At 39.6% G+C, this 17,539-nt stretch overlaps 1 protein-coding gene and 1 non-coding gene across 5 annotated transcripts in view; both read left to right on the top strand.

Annotated features, from left to right (window-relative positions):
• RALGAPA2 (Ral GTPase activating protein catalytic subunit alpha 2) overlaps nt 1-17,539 on the top strand; it is a 322,655-nt gene that overhangs the window by 254,244 nt on the left and 50,872 nt on the right. The gene's annotated exons all lie outside the window — the stretch shown is intronic.
• LOC132542826 (small nucleolar RNA SNORA73 family) lies at nt 11,333-11,536 on the top strand. The gene has a single exon (XR_009553794.1). It is a non-coding gene; the product is annotated as a small nucleolar RNA SNORA73 family (small nucleolar RNA).

Here is a 17,539-nt window from a genome sequence, read left to right as displayed (position 1 = left end):
TTCCTAAGGTCAGAAATGGGGTCACTACTGAGATGGCACTCTTGGTCAGTAATTAGTGTCTGCATGTCACTGATAAAATGCTCTCTCATCAGCTGATGGACCTAAGGCCAGTCTCTGCATCTAAAAAACAGTCTGAGACATTGGTGGATAATATGCGGAAGCAAGGCTGATCAGAACCATTGGTCCATCCATTATTCCCACTCTTGGCATCAGTGCTACAGAATAGTACCTTGTTAATACAGCCTCACAGATGGAGAGAGTAAAGCTCAAGGAAGCAGAGATCTTGGCCATAGCCCCACAGTCAGGGCCAGGACAAGAGCCCAGGCTAGTCTGACTCTCAGGCCCCCCTGCTGTTTCTCATGTATCCACACTTTTAAGATCAGGAAGTGGTCAAAAATATACTTCTTTTAGAAAGTGAAGCAGTTTGTCTGAATTGCAACTCATTGTACCTTTATTGCTAGCAGGAAAAACTTAGCCCCCTAAGCTTTGGATAAAAAGAAAAGTATTGTAAATTAAAATGGAAAATATCCCCATTTGGGTACAGAATTTTATCCCTGTTCTCTTATGACTTTGTAAATCAATATTGTCATTAATACTTTTTTAAAAAAATTACAAGGGGAAAAAAAAATACTCCCTTTTTGATACCATATGTAAATAAATCCCTTATGCCTAAAGACATGTAGCTTCCAAAGTGAAAAGAAATCACAACACTAAGCTTAGAAATACTCTCCATGACAGCTCACAACATACTCTAGCTCAAAACAAGGACTTGGTAGGTGTGAGTCAATGCATTCACCTTGATAAATAATTGAAAACACTGTTCCATCCTATAGATGTTTTTAGACCTGCAGACAAGACATTTATTTGTATATGTTCAACCTACTTATACTCTCCTTCTTTGTAAAATAATGATGAAAGAGCTTAAAGGCCCCATGTGTGCTGAAAAACAGAAAACTCAAGTGAAGGAAGTAAAAACTATGATGTAGGCCACCCCAGTGGGGAGCCACAGTGACAGAAGCAAGGGCTTCTCAGTAACTTCCGCCTGCACAATTGCATCACAATGTATAGCTACTCTGTGGTCTGCAGTTTCAGTTACTGAGATTTATATTGTGTATACATTGGAAAGTCAAATGCACCATTCTAAAGGAATGTAGTCTAAATTTCAAAAAATATGTTCCAGAGAATGACAAATATTTATAATAAATTTTAATAGCAAAGTTTCTGCTTTACCCATAGTCAAAAAAAATGTATCTTTTGAGTTGATATGCCAGTCCCTGTACAACAAGGGCTAATTAAGATGAGGCAGGTGGAGGGGTTGGTATTGCTGGGGGGGGAAAGTAGAGAATTAATTAGATATGAAGGAAAGTATTATTAAAATACTCTTAATGCCCACATTTTCACATTTTGCTAAGCCTTTTATTTTGAAAATCCCAAGTACCTGACATTTTCATCTCCCTGTATTTCTGTAAGATAATAGAATACTTGAGTGTCTGATTCTCAAATGTACTTGATAGGTGGCAAAAGGTTTCTGTTCTGTTCATTTCCTTGCCTGGGCATTTTCATATCACTGCCCCCAGTGTCATTATGTTTAACTCTTTGTTGACTGTTGTTGCTTTTCTCAGCTCCAGGAAAGGTATAGGATGAAATGACCTCAAAGGCATTCTGCATTAGATACTTCCACTCATGTTGGTCTTCTTGTTACCATGTTGCAGGACTTGTTGCCCTGATAATCAAGCTCTTCTTCCTGGCTTGTTTACTTCTGATCACTATGTAATCATTCATTTTATGGAGCCTCATTAAGGACTGCAAACCTCTGTCCCAATTTAGCGTCATTGGAGCGTAGGTAGCTTCCATCTGCTCCACCCGCACTGTTTAATTAATGAACTTTGTAATGGGTTCTTTGCCTGTGAAAAGCTCTTCATCTTCTCAGGTTGTTGAATGGAACTTGCATTCCAGGTTTTTCATGTTGAGATTCTAGAAAGCCCGCCATCGTAGGTGCTAATTACAGGCTCTCCAAACTTCTGTTATGTCTTCACTTGAAAGTAAATAGACTTTTTCTTTCATCACATATTCATAAATCCAAATTCAGATCACTTTATAAATAAGTAAGCTGTGCATCAGGTATTAGAATATCTTTCTCTCAGGTCAGAGTGAAGAATTACATAAAAGACTTTTTTTCATTTTCTATTAGTGATTTAATGTTGATTTACAAAAGTATGAGATAACAGGGGTATAACTTTACACTGTTCACACCACCAGAGTTCTATGTCTCCATTCCCTCCTTTTGTCTATGGTCTTGCCTTCTCTTTTTTTTTTTTGTAAGTCACACCTACACCTGTTGCTACGTCTGAATGTCCTTCCTTTTTTCCTTCTTCTCTTTTCTGGTCCTGATGGAATTGGAGTTCAGAGGCCTCTGGTCATCTTCCCCTGAGATTTCTCCCTTTCTGGCAGTATGGACCAAAATTCTTTATTTTGGTTCAGAAAGTGGGAGTTACTAATAGCTATTACTTTGAGATTTTCCCCTCCTAAAATTAAAGTTTTAAAAAATTTTTTTAATATTTATTTATTCCCTTTTGTTGCCTTTGTTTTTTATTGTTGTAGTTATTATTGATGTCGTTGTTGTTGGATAGGACAGAGAGAAATGGAGAGAGGAGGGGAAAGCAGAGAGGGGAAGAGAAAGATAGACACCTGCAGACCTGCTTCACCACTTGTGAAGTGACTCCCCTACAGGTGGGGAGCAAGGGGCTGGAACCGGGATCTTTATGCCAGTCCCTGAGCTTTGTGCCACATGCGCTTAACCCGCTGCACTACTGCCCAACTCCCCTAAAATTAAAGTTTGTAAAAGTGTTCAGATATCAAAAATGCTTTTACTGCTACTGTTTTATGAAACTGCCTGAGTAAATTTTGTAGCATAGGGAGTAGGGTGGTAGCAAAGCAGGTTAAGCTCACATGGCGCAAAGCACAAGGACCAACATAAGGATCCATGTACAAGCCCCCCGCTCCCTACCTGCAGGGGAGTCGCTTCACAGGCGGTGAAGCAGGTCTACAGGTGTCTATCTTTCTCTCCCCCTGTCTTCCCCTCCTCTCTTCATTTCTCTCTGTCCTATCCAACAACGATGACATCAATAACAACAACAATAATAACTACAACAATAAAACAATACGGGCAGCAAAAGGGAATAAATAAATAAATATTTAAAAATTTTTTGTAGCATAGATTTCATTAAATTATATAAATTTAATTATATATTTAATAATATTTTTATTTGAGTATCCGTTTAACTTTTTGTGTATCATAAAATTCTATCTAGATTTAGGGGTGCTTTGCTAGCACTTACTCAAATACCTGATGAATTTGGTTTTAAGCTAGCCCTGCTCATGTATTTAAAGTATCTACTATAAACTAAAGTTAGGCAGTTTTTAATCCTGACTGGAAAAGATGCGTATAGTCCCTCTGCCTTTTAATAGAGGTCATTTAATAATGTGATTAAGCTCTGCATTAACCTGTCAAGTGCACTCAAACTCTGGAATTTCTTTCTATCTTGAAATATGATAGAAAACCACATTCATATTGCAAGAAATCTGAATGTTCATTCTTTAAAATGTATTTTTTCTATTAACCTTAACAGAATTAAGAGGAATTAATTATTAAAAAGTTATAAAATTCATAATCAGTGTTAAAGCAATTCCAAACTAAATATGCCAGCATGAAAGCAAAAGTGATTAGAATTGGAAGACTCCTTGGAGCATAAAGCAGCTAGAATAATGGCTGGAGATGCTCACATATGTATAAGTAGTGTCATTTTTCTTTCTTTCTTTTTTAGAAGTCCACCATCTCTTTGCTCTCCTTATCTAAACTACATTGCACAGAATGTCACTAGGGATGTTGCTCCTCCTGAGGAGATGATTGATAAGGGCAGGACACGCATCTCAGACTCCATTGACAGAATTTACCCTCACAAAACTGTCCCAACCCAGTCTCTCTAAGCACGCTGAGAAAAAAATTAGATGAGCTTTATACTTTGTGTTTCTTTGGCCAAGAAAGGAGGAGGAGATGGAGAGAGAACCAGAGCATCACATCACTGTGGCACATACAATACCAGGGCTCAAATTAAGGGCCTTATGCTAAAGGGGCCAATGCTTAATCTATTGTACCAACTACCAGACCACTATACCTTATTTTAAGTTGAGTTAAGGTGCATGAAGTGCTGGTATTTGAGCATATTTGATTAGTTAAAAAAGGAAAAAAAGCAACTTTCAAATAGTCAACTGTTGGTATGTTCCCTTCCCCCCAACCTCTAAGAAGAATTGGTTTGCCCCTTGCTACTTTCGCGCCCCTCTTTCTCCCCACCCCCATGCTAAAAAATGCCCGTGGAGGCAAGTACGCCCCCCAGAGGCAGGAAATGTTTTTTTTAAGCTGATAAAGTTTTGCCCAGAGGCAAAAAATGGCCCCCTCAGGCCTTCCCTTGGCAGCACACTGGTTCTTGTTACTTGCTTACATGTTTCTCCATGTTTGTGCCAGTTTCTTTTTTGAAAATGCTTGTACGATATAGGTTTCTGTTCACCCCACACCCCTGATACTGTAGTCATTTAGTTAAAAAGAAAAGGGGAATTGTTGTATGCTTTACATTGGTTTGGTCTAACTCTCCCCGTCAGGAAAATTGGTTTAGTCCTGCTAGTTTCGCGGGCCCCCTTGGCCCGCCCCAAAGAACCCAGACAGAGTTTGAGACTTCTTGGCGCCGCCATGTGAGATGGATGCAGGAGAGTTCTGTTTGGTGATTAGTTTGGGTTAGTTTATGAATCGTTGTTGGTGAATAAAAAAATACAGCTTCCCGGCCCAGCCGCATGTCTCTGGTCCTCTCTGTTACCCGCCTGTGAAGCCAGCCCGGATAAAACAACAGTCAACCTAACATTTTTATGATATAAAAGTGTATGTGTTGTGTATAAATGTTAATTTCATTAATGGAGCAGAGGAATCTGTTGTGTGTCGGGGGTGGGGGGCAGTGCCATAAGGAAATTCAGCTGCCTAGTAGAACATCAGCCAGTGCACAGAGCTACATCAGTGAGGCTTCTCCCATAGATCTGCTGGCTACTGGGCTCACTACATCTTAAACTGGTGTCTCTTTGAAATCATCCTTTCCCTTTAACCTCATGTCTGTATAGTAGGTTTTTCTGACACTGTGTCAAATGAACGTTTTACTACTGTTGCTATACACAGTGTCTCCAGCCCTGTTGCTGCAATAAAAACTATAATGTATATTGATAAAGGTGTATTGATTTAAGAAATCAATTATCAAAACTACCTCTATACCTGAAAATGTTGAATTGCCTGGCATGTTAGCAAGTTCTCATAACTACCTCAGGCCAGAATATCTATCCATATTCTCCTTCATTCATCAACCCATTAAAAAAGGAGCCTAGACGGGTAGGGTAGTATCATAATGGTTCATGCAAAAAAGCTTTCATGCCCAAGTTCAATTCCCAGCATCACCATCAGCCAAAGTTGAGCCATGCTCTGGTAAACAAAACAGAACATCTTTAATTACTGTACTTAAAATAGTAATGGGAAAATTTTTGTTTTATATGCAACGTTTATGAAAATTTTAAAATTAACAAACTAGATATAAATGCTATTCTTGTCAATCAGCTAGGAGACAAGTTTAAGTGGGACTGAAGTCAAACAAATGGGCCATCAAATTCAGACTTAGCAGAACCATGACAGAGTTTCAGAGCAATATTTAGCCTTAGAGTGTTTTGTCAGTGAATTTGAACACAACCAGCCAAAGCAGATCAATGACTTGTCACTCAAGAGAAGTGTCAGCCCAGACACATTTTTAAATTAAAGAACCTAGTGCAATTCAATAAATCACTTCGGTATTTATTTTGACATCAAACCCTCAAAATGAAATTTAAAGAAAAAGTAACTTAGTTTTGTCTGCTTTATAACTTTAGTTTGTTGTTGTTGTTATTGTTTGTTTGCCACAAGAGTTATTACTGGGGCTTCATACCTACATGATACCAATGTTCCTAGTGACCTTTTTTCCCCTTTCCTTTTGATAAACAATGAGAGACAAAGAAATAGAGATACCTGCACCTTTGTTCCACCATTCATGAAGCATACCACATGCAGTTAAAGGCCGAGGGCTTGAACCTGTATCATTGCACACAGTAACATGTGCACTCTACCAAATATGCCACATCCCAGCCCTGTAACTCTGCCATTTGTAACTGGTACATTCCTGCTAGCTAGAAACATACAGGGGCTCACTGTTTTGATATCTGTAAAGAATCTAAAGTTAGGTAAGAATATTAAGGTGGAGGAGGCTGGGCATTGGCGCAGCAGGTTAAGTACACATGGCGCAAAGCACAAGGACTGGTGTAAGGATCCTGGTTCAAGCCCCCAACTCCACCTGCAGGGGACTTGCTTCACAAGTGGTGAAGAAGGTCTGCAGGTGTTTGTCGTTCTCTCCTCTCTCAACTTCTCTCTGTCTATCCAGCAATAATAACAACAACAAGGGAAACAGAAATGGAAAAAATAGCCTCCAAAAGTGATGCATTTGTAGTACAGACACTAAGCCCCAGCGATAACCCTGGAGGCAAAAAAAGAAAAAAGAAAGAATATTAAATATGTACTGTTAAGGGGTTGAGGAACTCACAGAGGTAGTTCCTGCAAGAGTAATAGTACTTAAGACTCTAAAAGAAACTGAACCATGTTTCCATATCAACCGTTAAATTTTCTTCTTTCCAAAACAGATATATAGTGTTCGATGTGACTAGATTTGTCAGCTCTCACTACATCAGGATTTTATGCTTTCACTTTATAAGTTCAGGTCCAATAGTGCTTTCAAAACAATTACTGGATTTTACCAGTTTTTTCAAGAGTCTACTTCTAAGAATGGTAAGCTCTTTGGACAAACTGATAAAAACTACTTAGTAATTAAAATCACACCAAAATGTGGGCTTCAGAAACCTGTTGGACAGCTCTAGGTAAGAGCAGTGTCTTGGTGCTTTACAGTGTGGCTTTTGCAAGATCCTGCTCCATGCAACCCTGACAAGTAGCCGTGAGGATGATGGCCTTGAAGGGTTGTGGGTTATTTGACTTTTTTACAGTCTTAAAAACAAAATTTTATAGAAGCAACCATCTCAATGATATGGATTAATCCAGGCCACAAATTGAGCAAAAGCCAGAATTCAATTAAAAGACTCTCCTGGGACTGGGGAGATAGCTTAGCAGTAGAGAACAGGATTAATATGCATGAAGTTTCAGGTTCCATGAGGTCCCGGGTTTGATCTCCAAGACTACATATACCAGAACTATGTCTCTCTCTCTCTCTGAAACCTAGCTCTTTCCTGTAAAAAAAAAATTAATGTTTATTTATTAATGAAAGAGATACACAGAGAAAGAAAGAAGAGAGAACATTTCTCAGCTCTGGTTTATGGTGCTACTGGGGATTTAACCTGAAAATGCAGAGCCTCAGGCATGAAAGTGTTTTTGCATCACTATTGTGCTATCTTCCCAGGCTGTAACTTTTTTTTTTTTTTTTTTTTGTTAGCAAAAAACCTGAAAGGTCTCTTGAGCTTTCACTTCTAGCAGTGGAGTGAATGTCACACAGCAGCCCTTATGCCTAAAGCCAGCCTCTTCAGATCTGTTTGTCCTATCATTTGCCCTCCTGCCTTTTTAACTGCAGCCCTTTGGGTGTAACTGGCTTTCTCTGTCTTCATGAATTTCCTTTCAAAACTCAGACACTCCTGGGATATCCAGACATTAAATTAGAGCTTCTTAAATTGAGAAACCAGGCAATGAGCCAGAGTATAGGCAAATCCCATGAGAAGCTTAACATATCTTAGCAGATCATCAGCAACACTCAGTGATTAATCATTTGCAACATTTTTATTAAAGTAAACATGGGCCATTTTTCAAAATTTTTCAAAATTGCATTATTTTTAAGATAAGCATCCGAACAAATCTTTCACTTGCAGACCTCTAAGGCCCAACATCCACGTCCCTGGAGGTTCTGTCCTCCCATTCTGTGCAAAGAGAGAGGACTCCAGGGAAATGTTTGTGTCATATTGCCTTCCACAATGGTTCTCAATCCTAGAGCCATATGAGAACTGCCAGTATCTGTTGATGCCTAGCCACTTTATAGATTCTGTGTATCTTGAGTCAAGGTAGGGCTCTTTATTAATGATGATTACTCACCAGGTGATTACTATGTGTGTTCATATTGAAAGCTGCTGTCCATTAGAAGGGGATGAGAACAGCCGAGGAATGGGGAGAAATGTTAACTTTGTGGGAGGTTGGTCAAGAAGCTTAAAGTTTTTCCAGAATTGGCAATGGTAGATAGTTTCTGCCATACCTGGGGCTTAGACTCTGTGGAGGCTCTATACTAAGTCCCTTCATGCTTGATCACTATTTTTTTTTTTTTTTTTACCATTTATCCATGAGAAGATAGGTGTAGAAAAGTAGGCAAGTTTTCTCAAAAGCACACAGCTAGATAAGTGATAAACATGGACTAGAAATACAGGCAGCTTAATCACAGAGTCTGGACTCTATCTCACAAAAATGTCACAAGTTGAGCTAATAAGGCAGTGGCTCAGCTGGTAGAGCATCAGATTTTCATACCTGAGGCTCTTGGTTCAATCCCTGTTACTGCATGTACCATGACAATACTCTAGTTTTTCTCTCTTCTCCATCCTCCCCTTTATTCTGCCTCATGTGAAACTCTAAGGGTTTCATGCAATAATTTAGATAGGTGGGAAGGTGGAGATACAGAGCTTTGGTGGTGGGTGTAGTGTAATCTTACAGTCATGTAACATACTACTAATAACAAATAAAAAATATATAAATAATTTAAAATTTTTAATTATTGTAGTATTAATGGTTTACATATAGTTTATATTATTTAAGAGTAAGTAAATATAGTTGTTGGTACAAATGCAAAATTTTTCAGTTTTCTGCAAAACACAAAAATTACTTTTTTACAAGTCATATGAAGAGACTTAAAGTAACCATCCAGCAGGTAGGAGGAAGTTGATATGGTAGGAAGGTGATAATGGAATGTGGACTGGTGGCTGAAAATTATGAAAGACAATACCAGCCTCAAAATTAAGTGCATATTAATGGGCCATTGAAGGCTGGAGAGACTAAAAGAGAGGGAGGTGTCATCAGGAGACATCTGGGTTTAATAGCCCCTGCCCCCCAAAAAGAATAATGGCAGTGTCATAAGAGGCATTGTGTAGGGTCAGCAGAACAGCCTACCTGGATAGTACACAGCTTTGCTATGTGCATGACCCTGGTTTGAGCCCAGCCCCCACATATTTAAAGAAGTTTTGGTCTCCCTCTCCCTCTCCCTCTCCCTCTCTCCCTCCCTCTCCCTCTCCCTCTCTCTCTCTTTCTCTTTCTCTTTCTCTCTCTGACTCTTATCAGACAAGCAAAGGAGGCACTCCTTGGATTGTGCAGAGCTATGTCCCCTTTCATGTTTGTACTTCTCCTAGACCTAGTTTTTCATTCAGATAGGCAGAGGCTAGAGATAGGAACAACACCAGAACTTCCTCTAATGCCATAGCATCTCCTTTGCAGTGTTGGAGGTCCACCTAAGCCACACACATGGAAAAGCAAACTCCCTACCCAGTGAGCTATCTTATTTGGCTATTAGAATACTCTCTTCCCAAGACTTATCTCAAAAGATGTTGGAGCATTTTGCATTTTTTTTTAAATTTTATTTTATTTGCTTATTGGATAGAGACAACCAAAAATTGAGAGGGAAGGGGAGATAGAGGGGGAGAGAGACAGAGAGACACCTGTAGCCCTGCTTCATTTGTGAAGCTTTCCCCCTACAGGTAGGTACTGGGGGCTCAAACCCTGGTCCTTGTGCATTGTGACATGTGTGCTCAACCAGGTGCACCCCCACCTGGCCCCTCATTCTTCTTCATGTAAGAAATAAATATGATCCCCTTTAAGTCATATCATTGAGTCATAGCTAATTTATAAACTCTTGTGATATTACCATTATACTTTTTTAGACTTGTGTTAATTGGTCAAAGGGTTAAAAAATATAAAAACTATATAAAAACTTCAAGGAAAATGTAGATAGTGATGCCTTTCTTTAATCTATAATCATGCCTGGTTTTAGTTGGAATGCTTTAAATGCAGCTATTATAAAATCTCTGCCCTGTATCATGGTTAAGTATCATGGCCCATTGATGTAGCTGTAAAAGTTCAAAGGCTATGCTAGCATATCTTTGTCTCCTCCTCTTTTCACTATAAAGGAAAAGATGTCCTTGTATCAAGCTTTAGCATTTATGTGAAAAAATAAAATAGGGTTCAGTTTGTGCATAGATTTTCAGAGAGATTAAAGTGGGCATCACACAATTTTTCTCTACAAGAGGCTGCCTTTGATGTCCTCTTTGCTATTCATACAGAAGTGTCAGCCATTGTTTTTGAGCAGTAGAAGAGCGTCTGCTTGTCATCAGCACATTCGAATGCCTTTGTGTTAGAGCCTTGTTCAAGGTGGATCTTATAATTCAGAGATAATGTTACTAGGACCATACATTGGGACCAGACACCAGTCTGCCTTTGGAAAGATAAATGCCAAGGTGAAGCTGATGCGTTTATCTGAGATGATCAGGATGTAAAACTCACTTATTTCTGACCATTTGATTTTAACCTGCACTTTCGATATTTCATCTCAGTGTTATTCTTTGGTACTTGCTTTGTTCTGGCACTGGGTTCTAATTTGCTTTTACTTTCTAAGGTTTCACTGGAAAGAAAATCAATGAAGTGCTTACATTAAAGGGCTGAGAGTATGAGTGTGTGTTCTCAACTTGATTCAGGCTTAGATAATAGAGAGCAGAGTAAAGATACCTTCATGAAATAGAAGCTGAGAACGTTCTCATAGAATGCTGGCTGTCCAGTCGTCAGTACATGAGCTCAGCACAGTTTCTATCCATTTAATCATCACAGGGATGAGAGTTCGTTGCACTGTTTTACAAGAGAAGAAAATAAAGCACAGAGAAATTTAGCAACTTGCTCAAGTCTCTAGGCCAAAAAGTGAAAAGGAATTCATATCAAAATTAAAACATACTCCTCTTTCCCTAGATATAATCAGACACTTCATCTATGAGAAAAAACAGGGTGTCCTCCCCCTGCCCATAAATGAAAGAAAAATCCAACAGATTTTTTTTTTTTGCTTGTCTTACATTATTTGAGAGACCTAATACGTACTTTTGGATAATCCAGTTTTTTGTTGATATGTTTGGTGATGCTACCACTGGAATTATAAAACCCTGTTTTATTTACCTTTTTTAAAAATATATATATATATAAGTTTTTCCAACATGGATACCCTGGGAGGTCACTCTCCCAGTCTCTGTCCAAGTGGTGGGTGGGAGCACAGGGCTCTGCCCCATGACATACAATCCCTTTCCACAGCATTGGAGATGAAACCAGGCCTCTGAGTCTGTGACTGCATATTCCTACAGCTTCTCAGAGTCCCACAGACTGTGACTGAGGAGACAACACATGCAGGAAACATGCTTTGCTTGTGTTGATTTACAGTAAAGTAAATAAGGATGTGCCTAAAAAAATTATAAGTTTATATGTTTCTGTTTTTTATATTGCAGATATCACAGAAACCCTCAGCTATAGTTGTCTTCTTATTTTTTTTAATCCTGTTTTTAAAATCATCTAAATAGCTAAAGCCCCAGGTTATCCTGAGAAGACACTATTTAAGTAGTTACTTAATAGCTCTGTACCTTTGTTTTCCTTATATTTCTTCCACTCAGAACTTGCCCAACACATTCAAACTGTGTAGCTATGTATCTAAGGGGCTACCCTGGGTGTCTAACCACCAGAAACCTGGAACATCTGGGGAGGAAAGGAAGAATTGCTCCCACACTCAGATGCTTGGGGGATAAAAGTGAAGGGGCTGTGTTCATTTCTGCTGCTGTTCTGCCATGCACTCCTGTGCCCCTTTGAGGCCTGCAGGAAGCAGCTGGGGGGCAGGGGGTTATCAGGGGTGATTCAACAGCTTAGGCATCAATCCACTCCATTTCTGTATCCATCCAATTTGACTACTAGGTATCCAGTCATTCACCCATATTCACCTCTTCAGCACCACTTTCCACCTATGCAGGGCATTAATAGTTCCCCATTTCAGAGATAAGCAACCTTTTTACACTTCCCTTTTATGTTCTATTAGGAGAATGTTGAGCTATGAAAGATTAAAAAAAAAAAGTCTCATGTAAATTCATTCCGGTATATCAAAAGGAAATTGGAATGTGAATTTGAAGTTAAAATGAGACTTTGTTTTGTGGCCACTGAATTAAATTTTGCTTTTTTTTTTTTTTTTTTTTTTTTTGGTTAGCAAGTGAATGTAACCAATATTAAAATAAGGCAAAGTTACGTGATTTCATTCCAAAGAAGCATTTGGCTACTACATGAAAAGGGAGCCAGGATCCATGTATAAATTATTCAGAAATTTGGTAAATAAATGTGCAAACTTCTAGCTGGGGCTATCGCTACTGCATTATTCAGTCCAATAAAGAGAATTTAATTTAATGGATTTTCAGCAACATTGTTCAGTGATCAACAAAAGGCATACTGTCTTTGATGAATAACTGATTTTCCTGGGGCATTCTGAAGAAAGTGGGTCCTCGTTAACCCTAGAATGCCTAGCTAATGTAATTGAAGCGCAACCACCTGGCAGCGAGGTTGCCCGTCAGCTGCCAAGGAAGGCCCAGGCCGGGAGGACCAGGTGCTCTGCTCGCGCTGTCTGATTGTTACAGTGGAATAAACAGCGTGATTGCACAGTATGCCGGGGGCGAGCATCCAAGACTGCTGCCAGCCAGAGAGCCTGCTTTCTTCCCTCATCTTTGACCGGGGGGGGGGGGGGGGGGAGGCTGAAAGTGCTTCTATTCAGAGCAGGTAACGATGACAAAGCTCCAATGCTGTCTGCTGTAATTAAAATGGGGGGGGGGGGGGGATACCGGTCCAGGAACCAAGCAGCAGTGAGCCTCAAGTACCTGTTTCTGCATCATATAAAGCCTGGGCCTTTTTAATACAGGTTGTCAAGTTTAAGCCTGATAATGTAAAGGCAATTCAAGAAAAGGAGACGTAATGTGGAGTGACACTGTTTTGCTTAAAGCACGTTGGCTTTCATTATGCTGCCTATTTTGAAGCCTAGCACAGAGTCATCACCAAATGTTAAACTTTTATGTAGGCCTGAATTCCATGGCAACCCAAATTCCCTGGTTCTTTGATTGCACTTCATAAGGTGCTAGTTCAGGTCATTCTCTTTTTCTGTCTCCCTTTTTAAAGCTCTACAAGGATTTATATTTAACTAACTGAAATACTTCTCATTGTGTGCTATTGTTTATCCCAGCAATTTTGTTAAAGCACTTACCATGTTAAAGTATTTTGTTAAAGCATGTTACCATGTAGAGCTATAAAAGAAAACTAGCACTATCTGACTTAAAAAAGGTTTTTAACTAAGAAATGGGCATTATGACTTTTGTATGGGGGTTTGAAAATGAAATGGTTTGTTAAGTTCATGAAAATAGAAAAAGAAAGAGCACTCCCACCCCTACCCCCCATCACCCCAAATAGCACATGAAAACAGTCACTTTCAACACATTGATTTATTTCATTTGCTAAGCACAGAAACCATGAAATGTTTTATCCCCAGAAGTACATTAAATATGTGCAGAAGTAAAATTACAGCTGAACAGTATCTTGTACTTTGTACTCATGATGTGTACATTTCAATAGACTGGAAGGAAAACAAAATAGACTGTAGAAAGATCCTTTTATGAAATTAAATTACCTGTTTTGTGTTATTCTGAAGCTGTGTGTATAGCTGTTGAGTCAGAGGGACTTTAACTGTTGCTTATAGTTTTTCTCTTGGTTAGTCCCAGTCCACTGCCCTACCATCCCAGCTCTGTATCTATCATTAGTAAGAGAAATAAGAAAAGTATTTCTATTTGGGCATGTATTCTATCCAGTGCTACCTAACTGTAAAGAGCAGCCAAGATTAGGGCCAGGCAGTGGTGCACCCAATTAAGTGCACCTATTACCAAGCACAAGGACCCAGTTTGAGCCCCTGCTCCCCACCTGCAGGGGGAAGATGCTTCAAAGGTGATAAAGCAGGTCTGCTATCTCTCTATCTTCCCTATCTCTTTCAATTCATCTCTGTCCTATCTAATTAAAATTAGAAGGAAAAAAATGACCACTGGGAGTGGTAGGTTTGTAATATTGGCACTGAGCCCCAGCAATAACCCTGGTGACAATTTTTTAAAAAACGAAGTGTTACCAGAACACTTACTTAGAACACTTGCTTAGAAGGGCAAATGTGAGGTTTGTGGTATTTCAAGGGAGTATTATATATGGTAGACCACTTAGTAATAAACTAGCAGAGTGAGTTTAGTCTAGTTAGGTTGTGCCTCCTAAAGTCAGCTTTCATGCTTGAGAAAAGGAATGATAACTACAGTGGTACATAAAAAGCTATATACACTGACGTCATATGTTTCTGTTCCTTTATCCCACACCACACATTGGGGCTTTTCCAATGGACAATGATTCTATTTGGGGGACCAGTTGGTAGTGCATTGGGTTAAACACACATAGTAGGAAGCTCAAGGAGTCACACAAGCTGGCTCCCCACCTGCAGGGTAGGAGATGTCACTTCACAAGCGGTGAAGCAGGTCTGTAGATGTCTCTTTCTCTCCCTCTCTATCTCCCCCTCCTCTCTCAAGTTCTCTCTGTCTTATCCAGTAAAAAAAAAAAAAAAGATCCTATTCCACACCTTTCTTTGTTTTCTAAATGATTTATATTACAGAGTCTGTTTTATGTAAGTAGTCTGTAAGGATAAAGTAAAAAGTATTAATTTAGTTGTTGGGTGATATATATGTATATATTATATGTATATATTAACCTCTCTGGAATTTTAATTTGTTTTGCTCAAGCTGGAGTGTCTAACTGGCAGCCCCTTCTTGACACTGTCCTAGGATCTAAAGCTAGAAACTTAGATTTGAATCCTGCTGGCAGTTGAACATCAGTAATGCTTCATTTTTCCATGTACGTTCCAACTATATGGAGGACCTACGGCAGTACCAGTCTTAGGGAGGCTAGTGGGTTTTATAATGATCATGTATGCAGCATTAAACCTTGCTGTTAATGGTCCTTAGGGCCTGGTACCCACCCTAATGTAGTCTCTGAGCAGGCAACCTTGGAAATTTCTAAAACTCAACAGGAACACTTAAGATAGTCCCACTATAACAGTCTCTACCTTCTATTTTCCATAGCCCTGCTGTTCTTCTCAGAATGCTTGTGAATTCAGTAAGCAAAAATCTATGGGATTATAAAGTAAATGCTTTCAGCAGGGAAGCAATTACAGAAGCCAGACCTTCCACCTTCTGCATCCCGTAATGACCCTAGGTCCATACTCCCAGAGGGATAAAGAATAGGAAAGCTAACGAGGGAGGGGATGGGATATGGAGTTCTGGTGGTGGGAATTGTATCCCTCTTATCCTATGGTTTTGTCATTTGTTATTTTTATAAATAAAAATTAAAATAAAAAAATGAAATAAATTCCTGTAAATCAACCCCATATAATAATATATGAACATCTTTCATGTATTTAATACTAAGCTCTAGTATTCTACTTTAATTTGATAATGAAAAAATTGGATATATTGAGACATAACAACAACACAAAGTGTTAGGGAATTGTCTGTGACTTCTGCCTGTCACCCAGTCACAGGTAGTACCATCATGGTTAATTGCCCATATTCATAATAGAAGCAAATGCTTATTAGAGAGTGGTGAAAATAAAGATGGAGTTTGTACCATGAAAGTCTAGCAACATCTTAAATTCTATTCATTACCTCAGAGACCCTTGAGGTATATAGACTTCGTCTATAGATTCACATGAGCCATGGAATGAGGATCTTCCTCCAAACTCCACATCCCCACCCCAAGTCAACAGCTTCTGTTAGCCAGCTACACAGAGTCAGTACTGGTGTCTGTAGAGACCAAGACTCAATGTAGACACTGGAGTACACATAGTCCTGACCACTGATGCTACAGTGTCTACACTCATGGGGTTTCCAGTCTAGTGTGGAGTTGGAGAAAGCAGACAGAAAACAAGGTGAATTACTAAGATGCATGGGACATTATTGTGGGTTGGGTGTAGTGAGGGGAAGGTCTGAATGGGTTGCTTCTCCAGAAAGCACCGTTTAAGTAAAAGACCTAAAAGAGGAGAGGGAAGAATCTTTAAAAAAGTCATTTGAAAAAGAGGACACAGAAGGGCTGCAGAATGTTCCTTAAATGTAGGGGGTGATTGGTGGTGGGGGCTCACCTAGGTAGGATCTTTGTAGCCTCTTTTAAGGACTTCACTTTTACTGGGAGATGGTCCATTTGGAGGAACACCACCCCATGGAGGCCCCTACTGCTGGTTGCAGGGAAGCAATAACCTAAGGGCAAAGTGCCCAGGAGTGCCATTCAGTGATATTAAGTGGTAGGATCCTGGATACATCTGGATTTGCTGTCAGCTGGGAATGGTGTGGGAGAAGAAGTAGAGGCATGGGTGCCCTAAGTCACCAAGTCTGTAGGACATTCCATTCTATTGTCAACTCTCTGAAATGATACCTCCATTTTCCAAAAATAAACATGTGCTCAACACTAAAAACAACCAACATTTGTTTGTCTAAATTAAATTAGCTATGTATGCACATCACAGACTATACATAGGGGAATAGATGGGTACTATGACATGTCTGTTTTACAGAGGAAGCCACAGGTCTCGAAGAGGTTGGGAGCCTAACTCCCCTCAGCCAACCCAGAAATGGTTCTGTCTGGCATATAGGCGAGTCCTCAATGTATGGACTCAGAGGGCACAGGCTAGTAACAGGGTCTAAGTCAAGCGTGTGTACACACCTGTGCCTGGTAGGATGTAATGGGCTGCTCCTTCCCTTCCCTAGAACACAACTATCAAAGACCTAGCTGAATTCCTTCTATTTAGATGATTCTCCTGCTCCAGTTTAATGGCAGCAGAGTTAACTGTCAGCTCATTGGAACCCTTAGAGCAGTCCTATGTTTACCCACTCAGGGAAGCACACAGCCACCAGCTGCCTTACTGTTGTTCCTGTGATGTATGTCCTGACCCCAGTAGCCTGATAGGGGCCCTGTACTCATTTATTTCCATAGCAGTTAAATCTACCTTCTCTGGTAGCACTCATTTATTTTTCTGTTGTGTTAAGAGCTGCACTGCAAGAGGAAATAGATAAGTAACACTTTCCAGCAAAAAAAGATCCACCTTATTAATTTGGCTTAGTGGGAGTTATGTTTACAAATAATCTGAGGTTTTTTTTTTTTTTTCATTTCAGAAAACTCTTGCAAAACCTATCTATAAAAGACTTTAGTTGATTTGTTGAGACTTGAAGGTGCTAAGACTTTCAGTAGCTCTGTAATTTCTTTGTGGGGATCAAAGACACCTTAAAGCTCTTGCCTTGTGAGCAGGTAACCTGTGAACTGGGAGAAGCA

The sequence above is a fragment of the Erinaceus europaeus genome, chromosome 1 (assembly GCF_950295315.1).
Source record: "Erinaceus europaeus chromosome 1, mEriEur2.1, whole genome shotgun sequence".
Classification (NCBI taxonomy): domain Eukaryota; kingdom Metazoa; phylum Chordata; class Mammalia; order Eulipotyphla; family Erinaceidae; genus Erinaceus; species Erinaceus europaeus.
This window is presented reverse-complemented; position numbering and strand designations above follow the sequence as displayed.